The 10999-nt window shown below is 40.9% G+C and overlaps 1 long non-coding RNA gene across 3 annotated transcripts in view; it reads right to left on the bottom strand.

Moving 5' to 3' along the window:
• Positions 1–10571: 10571 nt before the first annotated feature.
• LOC121906721 overlaps positions 10572–10999 on the bottom strand; it is a 143233-nt gene continuing 142805 nt past the window's right edge. For all 3 annotated transcript variants that reach the window (XR_006098724.1, XR_006098726.1, XR_006098727.1), the window contains one exon: positions 10572–10821. This is a non-coding gene — a long non-coding RNA (uncharacterized LOC121906721). The remainder of the gene's footprint in view (positions 10822–10999) is intronic.

Below are 10999 nucleotides of genomic sequence, written 5' to 3'. Positions count from 1 at the left end.
CCCACTGTAGTTTATTTAGAGTTCACATACATGTCCTGCTGCTGTATAAACTCACTAAAGCATCAAATCTGCCGCGGAAAATAGTCCCTAACAAATTCACTATTTCTTCCTGTTTGTGAAACATTTGCTGAAAACCTCAGTGCCGAGCTGTTTTAGGAAATTACATAGCATTTGTTAAAAAATCAAAGTATATATACATGACCTTTATTTAAAAGAGGAATGAATGGGCTTGGGGTTAACTGCTCCAGTAAGGCTTGGGAAGTTGGAAAACATTGAGACAGACTAATGTGCTGTTTGTTTTGGTCTTTTCATGGGATTTGTTGACAAAAAGAAAAATATAGAATATCACTGGCCTTATTCTTTAACTTTGATTTAAATAAGAACTTTGATATGTTCAAATGAACATTTTTCAATATGAAAAATATGAATAAAGAAAAGTCATTTCTTATTTTTATGGTACACATAAGTTGTATTCTTCTCATCCTTAACATTTGCCATTACTGTATAACCCCCATTCTGTTTTGTGACCCCCGTCTTGTAGACTAGAACTATAATGATTGGTGTTAGTGTAGATCCTTAGCAGACGGCGCCTTTTTGCAACCTGCTCTTCCTGCAGGCTCTGTGTGTTTGGTATATTCACAGGGAAGGGCTTAGATTGGAGGACAATGCATTTAGACTGCTGGTCCCTATGCCTTAGATTTGGCACAGGTTAGGGAGAGGCATGAGATGCATATTGTTTGTGTTCATTTGAATAAGGACAAATGTCAGATTTCCATGGCTCCGGGCAGCCTGCATGTTAGATGATCAACTCTTTTGGGCCCCTGGATGTGGGGTCATCAGTAGCGCTTCCAGGTCACTGTCACTGCATGCCGGTTTGGGGCCATAATTGACCTTTTGACAGAGCGCAGGGAGACAGCCTTTCTCTGAGGGCAAGAATAATCACTTTAGATTTACTTGTGGCTGTGCTCATGTTAACTAATTAAAATGTTTGTTCTATTAAACATTTAATTTGTGATTTAAGAAAAAGTATTTTATAGTTGATATATTATCAGTTGTGCTTTTAAATTCTGAATACTTTGAAAACAACAAAGGATAAAATGTTTGTAACGTAAATCATTGTGAGATTATTGATCTGTTTCTGCAAATAAAATACATTTATTGTCTTAAATTACATCTGCAAGCTGTGATAAAAGCTTGGATCAATGTGGCTAAAAAGATCATTTCAAGTCATTTTCAATGTTTTCCATGACTTATTATGAGTCATTCATCCGTTTATTTTTATATGTTTAGTTAGTTACATGTGAACAAATGAGTCAGTACTTCTCATGGCATACTGTAAAAGGGACATCATTTCCTGTTGTTCGGGTGTGTGTGTGGCTGCAGAGAAAGGTTGAACACAGCCCGTATCCCACAAACCCTTGAGTTCCCTCAGGGTTATTTCGGGTCCAGGATCTCCAAAGAAGCGTGTGTTTACCCTTCACTGTGCTTGTTATTCCTTACAACTCAACACCCACGGCCATGTCTCTCTCTTCATAGCCCTTAACATTAACTTTCATTCACACAATGGGCGGCTGTGGCTCAGGAGGTAGAGTGGGTCGTCCACTAATCAGAAGATCGGTGGTTCGATCCCCCCTGCTCCTCCAGTCCGCATGTCCAAGTGTCCTTGGGCAAGATACTGAACCCCAAATTGCACGGTGAATTGGTGTATGAATGGGTGAGTGAGCACTAGAAACATTGTAAAGTGCTATATTGATCCTGATGAGCAGGTTGGCTCCTTGCATGGCAGCCTCTGCCATCAGTGTATGTGTGTGTGTGAATGGGTGAATGTTGGCATGTGTTGTAAAGCGCTTTGAGTGGTTGGTAGAAAAGCGCTTCATAAATGCAGTCTATTTACCATGTACTCTGCTTACATAGGATATTTTCTTATCTCTCGTCATTACTCTTTTCTAATATTCTGCTTTCTTCTCCTGTTTCTTTTTCTTATTCATCTTTACCTAAAAGATGACATGTACCACAATGTCCTTTCCTTGGTTCCTGAGGTTTTACATATTTTCAAAAAAACACGACTCTCTTCACTCACACAATGTTGGAAAATACTAGAGTGTTAGTTTCAAGCATTATGTATCAAATCCGGTTGCATGAGTTGGAGTGTGTAGAAAAATGCTCCCAGCATCTTTGCTGGGATCTTGAGAGTATTTACAAAAAAAAAAAGCAGAATGCCAAGGGCCAAGCCTTTGAGACTGGGGTATTACATTATTAATTAAAATACAAGTCGCCTTGTTGCCCATGGGTATACAATGTAACACACTTGATTGAATCAGGTAGTGGCAGCCTAGGCCTTTTGTATTTTGCGCTTGAAGGGATGAGAGAAATTTGAGCTCGGCTGTATTACTCTACACACAAAAACAATGTTTGGAGAAAACGGTTGTGAGCTGTCATTGAAAGCTATTGCAGACTAAAAATGCAGCTAAATTTCAATGCAGCAGCCAAACTTGATCCATCAACTAACTTTTTCCCCTTAATGTGGAGTTTAAATAGCTGCTATACAAGTTTTAATAAGAGTGCATCTTTTTAATCTGTTGTAAAGAAAATTTTACATGGATTCCTCAGCTTTTTTTCTTTTTGCCAAATATGAGAACATTTTCTAAGTTTATTCAACTTTCTTCCTTATTTAATGAACGATTTCTAGTTAATTACAGCTGTCATCATCCTCCCAGATATTATGTTTTTTGTGACCAATTTTTCATTTAATTTGTCCATGTCATTTCACAAACTCCTCCAAAATGACTATGAAGAATTAATACCTCTATAAAACAGTTTCAATACAAACATTATAATCTTCATTAATGTCCTAATGTCCCCACATGTATAAACAATTTATTCCCATCTCAAATAAAATATCTACTCTTGATTGATGTTGCATTGGTTAGTAATTACATATCCCCACTTTTTCTCTTATACAAACACACTCATAACTGGATTGGTAAGCTCATGGTTAACAGAGTCAGTTGTACTGCCAGAAAGTTTCTTTTGTCATATTTTGTAATTGTCATTTTGTAAACATACCCATTCAGTGCCTCTAAATCAGTGGGTCCCAACCTTTTTCGCTTTTCACCCCTTCAAAACGAAGCAATGTCTACTTGGACCCCTTATCACTGGTTTCCTATCTCTAATTTGGATACTTCAACCAAGGATCTATATGCTTTTCATGTTTTATTTGAGGCCCAAAGAAATATCATTATCCAGTAATTCACAAGAAAAAAAACAAAGATTAGAGAAAAGTATGATAAATTGAACATAATTTTGTGAAGCGGAATTATGTTTTTTTCTTCTTTTCTATCTTGTAATCATCTCATAACCCCTCAGATTTATCTTGTGACCCCTTGAGGGGAACCACTGCTCTAAATAATTAAAAATTTTAAGAGTCTCTGATTTTCAAGTCTTGTCTTCAATCAAAGTGCTTGAATAAATGTTGTCATTCTTTGGTCCTCTTTGTTAGAACCACCACCCCTATCTGCCAGTCAAAAGCCACTTTCCCTGATGTCCATGTGACATTAAAAAGGCAGGTCAACCAAGACAAAAGAAAGCCTTATTCTATATGTGTGCATGCAATATGCATACTGGACTTCTCATTATGATGTCAGACTCACATTTACAGTTTAAAAAAAGGATCAAAATCAATGCAGAGATATTGTCTTTTTTTTATTCCATGCATTCTTCTTCCTTGTCAAAATCGGCCACCTTATATTACCCATCATGCAACTTATCTTGATTTACTCGACTGTACAGATTCAGGTATGTTATGCTAGTAGCAGCAAATGTAGCTGCGAGTCACTAACCACAAGCAGGAGATGAGGAGCGAGATACAGAAGTCTGGTAACCTCACTTCCCTCTCACTCCACACCCTCAGATTTTTTTTTCATTTAGGAACTTGTAGTCTTCATCCCCAAATGATGCTGATCACTTGATACTTGAGGCAATTTATCAGACTTTGCACAGCTCCCTCTGCAGCCACATAAGGCTTTACACAACTTTTCTCACATACATACTCCCAAGACATGTAAACAGACTTTGATGTATAAAATCAAAGTTATAAAAGTTCCCCTTTAATATCCAATACTTTCCCACTCATTTGTTTCTGTCTTTATCCAAACAAAATAGCTTTCTTTTCATCTACACTGTATCGCCTATAGTTTGTCAAAAAGTGAGGACAAACTGTAGGAGTCTCCCTTTATCCTCATTAAGGGTTTGTTCTACAGAAGTGTGAATAGGTAATCTTTTAATAGGTGCCCTGACAGAATAAAGTTGGTCCCAGTTCTTTAGTGCTGGGGTGGGAGTGGTAATGGCACCCAATACTGGACAAAGGTAACCATAATGAGTGTGGAGGTGTGTGTGGATCAGACAGAGAGGGGGAAAGCAAAGGATTGTGTGTGTGTGTGAGACAGAGAGAGAGGAGAACCCTATGTGTGTGCTTGGCCATTTCATGAGTCAGTATCTCTGGTAAATTATAATTTTCTATAGTTATTTTCAATTTTAACCTCTCCTCTCCTCTCCTCTCCTCTTCTTTCCTCTCCCTTGATTCCTACTGACCTCCAGTCTAGGTCTGTTAGACGTAGTCCAGGTCATAGCAGACAAACAAACGATGGAAATATCAAAGCCAGCCCAAGGCCTTTATATTCGGTTTTCTGCTCCAGGTAATCACAGTGTGTAGATCAGTGTAGAGCACAGCTGAGGCCTTGTCTTCTCCTCCGCCTGTCTTATATTTCCCTGTCCTCTTGCACGGGGCTGAATCCACAGACTCTATTCTGCTGTCATAAGCACATTGCAGGGTTAATTATGTCTTAATACAGTCTGGCCACTAATATCCATAATGGTAAAGTCTAATGAGATTTCATTAATTGAAATAGTGTCGTCAGACTGATGATACTGAGCTGAAAGTGAGAAGCTTGTGGAGTGATGGCACTGTCTATCCATTAGACATAGACCTGGATCCATCTGGAAACAAAAGTGTTTGTCAGTAAAGCGGCCCAATTGTGTGAGATCATGGCTGGCTGTTCGGCGTGTGAGGTTGTGAAGTGTATCGAGAGGCACAGCTGAGTGAATTGAATAGTCTGTGGTCTATTGATAACTCGCGCCTGTTTTAAAATCCTGGCACAACAATGCAACTAGGGCCTCGTGTGCTCCACTGAGCAACAATACCTCTCACTGGCAGCTTCAGTGTAACGATGACAAACAACAATAAAGGAGCTCTTTTCCATGGGCTTCTCATTTCTGGCACCTTTTGATAAGAATATTTTTTTAAGTTTAGCCACAGATATACTCTAGTTGTTTACAGGGAATAATTATTTTTAAGTTTTGGTATTGTTGTAAACTAAAAACACAGTGAAGGAAGATCAATAGACAACTGTTACAGGGAAGATACAACGCCGCACTTTGCCTACGTATCTTTATTTCTAACTCCTCTTCTCTGCTCCTTGCCTCTGACGCTATCTCTCCACCTACACACACACACACACACACACACACACACACACTGGTGGTCTTCATTTCTCTTGTCTTCCGCCTCTCCCTGTCTGTCTCAGTGTGTGTACGGAGCTGGTTGGCTGGGCCAGTAGCTGGGAGGTATGGTAGAGTGTAAGCAGTGTTGATGTGGATGGCCCCTGGTCAGAGGCCAGGCCCTGGCTGTTAAAACGCAGCCTCTTTTGTGCGTCAGAGCCAGCATTGCCAGTCCTATTCCACCCCTGTCGCTAGGGGTGGGGAGGCATTTACCCACCACATGCATTCATTCCATTGGCATTGCTTGATGCAGGGCTAAATGGCATTGTTACAACGTGCCTCTGAGAAGTGTTGACAGGTCCATATGCTAATTTTAATGAATACAAGGAAGCTGTGGTTTTATTCACCTCAACTCAGCTGCAGAATCCTATCTGCACCTAGACTAGCAAATATAATTGCAGCAAACTCAAATGAGCTCATTAGGAAATGTATTGAATTTACACATTATTTCCAGTAGTTAAGCTGAGTTATTTTCCCTAAGGACTCAATTACATACTCATTTGTGACTCAGGTAAATGGCTTTCTGGTGACTTTTTCAACTGCAAAATCGTAGTCACTGAATAATTTGTAAGAAAGCTGTTGTACAGGCACATCTATTGACATTCATTTGTGTGAGGATTTCAAAATGGGAAAAAAAAAAAAAAAAAAAAACGCAGACAAGATAACTACTCCCTTTTGTTCGTTTATTCACTTCATTTGATTAACTCATAACAGTTCATTCACTCCTGAATTATTTGAACGTGTGCTCATTTGTCTTCAGTGGGTTTCCTCGTAATGTTTTTGTTCACAACGGCCTTGTTGTTTTTCTGACACATGTAATTTCATCAGTGAGCGTGTGGTTGAACTTTATCTAGTCAAAAGTGCGAGTGCAAGTCCTTTTTCACAATGGAAGAAGGACAGAACGCTCAATCTAAAAAAGACCTGGTGAGTCAGGGTTCAGTATCAGGGATTATGCCGGCCTACTGCGCTCTGAAATGAAAGTGAACATTCATGGAGTGACTCACTTCTTGAACCATGTCCTCCCTGAGCCACAATAGAGAGATTGTTGGAGGAACGGACATGGTGTGGAAACTATGTGACAAAGAGGAGTGCCCAAAATTCAAATTGCTTGTCAAATTGCTGTTTGTTCTGTGTGAAAATGGCCTGCTTTGCTGGAAAACAACAAAGAATTTGGGATGGGTAAGCATAAGGGTTTCCACAGAGCTTTGTAAAGGCTTGTGCTTGATGAACTAAAGTGACTCTGACTTTTGGCAGAATTCCCAGACCACACTGAAGACAGTTTCAGGCAGTTGTAGTGGACTTCAATGATCAAAATATTGATGTCTGGTATGCATGATATAATGTTCCACATCTTATCTGTGATCTCTTCATGATTAGGAGAGGGGTGCAGTGTTGGGCAATGCTAAGGGTTTCTCCATTTTTTAAAGATTGTGCACTAGTCAAGACACAGCACGTGTCTTACCCCTTACCAAGCTGTGCTGGCAAGCTGCCTGCGGTATGCAAAAATTAGTTTTGTGTCATTCTGTGCACCTCTGTTTTGTGATTGCATGGCATCACAGGCTGTGCTGTGAGTGCTGGCTGTCCTAGCCCATGGAGTGGCCATAAGGGAAGTGGGACTGGGTCTAGTGCTGCTCTGGCCCTGCAAGCCTCGGTCCAGACACATCCTCTGCACTCAGCTGTAAATATCACCAACAGCTGGTGGCACACAAGTTAGTCGTGCTTAACAAATTACTGGCCTACATGAGGAAGGAGGGAGGGGGCGGGGTGGGGGGCACGGGGCTTCACTTGCCTCCTCGCAAACCAAGTGGCCATGCAAGTACAATCTGAAACTGGTTCATGGAGTAAAGAAACCACATCTTTCATGTGAGGCAGTGATGAGAGTGAGAATAGAGATTTTGTGAAGTAAAAATCTATAGAGAGATAGTCGGGCAGCAGTGAACCACACTGCAGTGATCTCGATTTGAAGACACATTCCAACAAAAACAATAGAAGAAAACAATAGAAGGTCAAACTTTTTGGAAACACAAACCTGTTTGATCCCACCCATCCCTGCTCCTACTCCTCACAGACACAGGGCTCTGTTTAGAGAGATAGGAATTATCAAAGTCACCTTTGAGCTCAGTAGCCCGTCTAGTGCTCATGGTATCACACATAATGACATTCAGCGTAGCCCAGATCACATTTATGATAGCATATTTGATACAGCTGTACACCAGCAAAGAATAACGCTGCCTAAAAGAATAAACTCCTTTTTTTCAGTTTAAACACAATCCATTTTCCAGTGTAAATCACTTGTCACTCCATTGCAAATGTAACTGCTCTGATCTGAAAGAGAGAGGTGGAGAGAGAGAAAGAGAGAGAGTAAAGATTATCTTTTGGGCCATTTCACTGGCACCGTTGCATGACAGAGACTGACAGCTCTTTCAGATGACTGACAGGTGTCCTTTGAAATGCCGGTGAAGCAGCTTCTGTTCAGACTGTTGAAATGCATATTTGGAGCTCTTATCATAAAGGCATGGATGGCCCAGATAGGTGCCGTTAACATTGCAAATGGCTCCAGAATTATTCATTGTCAGTGCTGTGGGAAAGAATGGGGGGGTGAAGTTTGATTATTCTGCTCACACAATGGCAGGGTGCTTAATGATTCCTCTCCACCTTGGCAGCGGCATGTGCCGACTTCAGGCGCTAGCGGCGGGTGACACAGGTCTGGCCAAGTGTTAGAGCAAGATCATACGTCCGGGCCCCATTTTAATTTCTAATACATTAATCTTTTCCTCACAGATCCTCCATGAATATTCCAGGGCTCCTTGTTTGTCGGGAAGGCTGTCTCGCTTTCATCTATTCAGGTGGTTTCATTCACTGTGAAAGCCAGCTAAATGGACCCGATCAGTCAATGACAACCAGGATACAATAGAGCCCAGTAACACGTCCCTTTTCTCCTTTCAGCCTTCTGATAGACAACCCTGACACCTGCTCCCTGGGGACACCCTCCGCCAAGTCAGTGCACTGTTCCTTGAGAGACTTCCTTTACTTTATCAGCCCATAAAGGATTGTCACAGGTGACTCTATCAGCTGAGGTATGGAGCTGCTCCCTCTGACCTGCCCCGGTGCTGTGCGGTCGAGGCACCGCAAGGTCGAGGCAGCATGCGCCGCATCACAAGCGGATTAAGGTGGCTTAAATGCTGTCATACAAGCAGACTCAGTGCTTCACACTTTCTAAAAATGTTAAGCCTTTGTTCTCTTCCATTAATTAGCATTGTCTTAAGTTCATTAGACCACTGCTCATGTTGTTACTAATGAGGCAACATAGACCACCTACATCAGCTGTAGCTTTGTAGAGCCTGACCTGACAATGGCTCCTGTGCTTTCCTGTCCATGGTGTAATGACATAGACACACAGAAGGATGCAGAAACACAGATACAGTTCCAGAGTGACACTCAAAATAGCTTAATAATGTTTTAGAGGACAACACTAAATATCTCCTAGTTTTATTATATTAATGATAATGTGCTGATTCATTATAGACACCAGTTTTCCTCCTCTGTTAATAGCTGAGGTTGACTGTGGAGATTAACAGATTTTCAGTGGCTTCAAGAGTTGTGTAAAAGTTTGTTCTCTTCTTTTCTAGGGGATATTTCAGGGCAGTGTGCCTAATCCAAATGAGCCTATTAGTCAAACCTTTAAATGAGACTCACAGGGGCCTCTATTCTAGAGCGGCGCCACACAGCACTATAACTCAACGTAGAGAACACCTTAACAGTGGAAACTTAAATGTGCATTGGCATATATGGATATTAGAGGTGTCAAGCCCAGTGATGTAGATTGGGTGCCATTCATAATTATGATATCTGATTTCGGTTCAGAAGGGACGCTCTAGCAAGAAAGCGGGGGGAGAGCACCAATATTTTAATGGAGAGGAGACAGCCTTCTCCCTCAAGGAACATCTTCACTGACACTGGCTGCTGGAAAATTGGGATTTATACTTCCTGTTTTCTATTAATATGGAGATGAATACAGGTGTTCCTGTGTCGTAAAATTAGTTTAGCTCTTGCAAATTTGCAATTACACGTGTTGAGGAGAGAAAAGTGATGTCTATGCATTTTCACAGGCAAGAGAAAATGTGAGAAAATTAGGAAAAATATCTAGATTTAAAATGAACATAATATCGTGTAATTCTATCCTCTACAGCCCCCTCAGCTCAGTCTGGCAGCTGTACCTATTTGTTCTGGTGGTGGCTTAACAGACTAGTACACTTTTCCTCGCTGCTCATGCAAGGAAAAAGCGCAGCAAATAAGCTGTGAAGCATTTCCCTCTTCAAGGGTGACAACTTGGGAAGGGCTTCAAACCCCAAGGAAGTCATCCAAAATTCCCGGCTGTCTTCCTAAGGGGCTTGTGGAGGGCATTGTTAAGCAGAGGACACTGGTGAATGTACCAGCAAGGTGAGGTGGGGCTATATCACAGAAATACCCCAGCTAGCAGCAGTGATCGGCTTATGGCTGGTGCACACTGGCACAGCAGGACACTTTCCTCTCTGTGACACTGCAAACCATACGGGGTAGTGATTTTACCCTCAGTAATATAGGTTAGAACCACATAATTAAGACATCAGTAGTGAATTTCGCTCTCTTTAATCTCTCTATAAAGCGTCTTAAGTAATATCGAAGCTATTCCATGTTAAGACAGATGTGTTTGCTTTATTAGTGTGGGCAAAGAAAAGCAAGCTCTTAACTCTTAACAACACTATAAATCAAGACAAAAAATGAAATAAATCATAAAGAAAGATGCTAAATGTTACCGCTACAGGATTTAAAATTTAGCTGCACAAAATTTAAAATCAGTTGCTGTCCATTTATCAGCAGTTAATCAAAAGGTAGCTTAGAAGTCTCTTTCCACCTCCCACCAACTTAATCATGTGACTTAATCAGTATCAATGTATTTTCAGTTCCACAGCATTAGAAAACAAATGCACCGCTGATTTATAACAAGACATGCAGGCTGCAGCATTTACCTGGCATCGGGCTAACTTTCTCTCCACAGCCAATAGAGAGGCTCTGCTATTGAGACCAGACATTAATTCATTGTGTCAACCTGTCCCCGTGGAATATTTATGATGCTAAATACATTTAATTAGGCACTGGAGCTCTGATGGGAGAGAAAATACACTGTCAGTATGTAAAAAAAAAAGAAAGAAATTTTGTTACCTCTAATGCTGATCCGCTGGTAATTCTGCTTACTCATTCTCCATGACAGGAGGACTGAACACACTGCAGAGGGAGTTCGAATCACTCAAAATCATTTGTGGCATGTTCATTACAATGTCATTATAGCACCTGAAGAGGATTGTACAGATGCTTATTGAGAGGAGGAATATTTTCCTGAGCAGCACTTGGCCCGCCTTAGCAGGTATTATTAATCCCACTACACTGAGACTCATTCCTAGAA

Source organism: Thunnus maccoyii, chromosome 11 (genome assembly GCF_910596095.1).
Source record: "Thunnus maccoyii chromosome 11, fThuMac1.1, whole genome shotgun sequence".
Classification (NCBI taxonomy): domain Eukaryota; kingdom Metazoa; phylum Chordata; class Actinopteri; order Scombriformes; family Scombridae; genus Thunnus; species Thunnus maccoyii.
The sequence above is the reverse complement of the archived record's forward strand: the minus strand, read 5'-3'. Positions and strand labels throughout refer to the sequence as shown.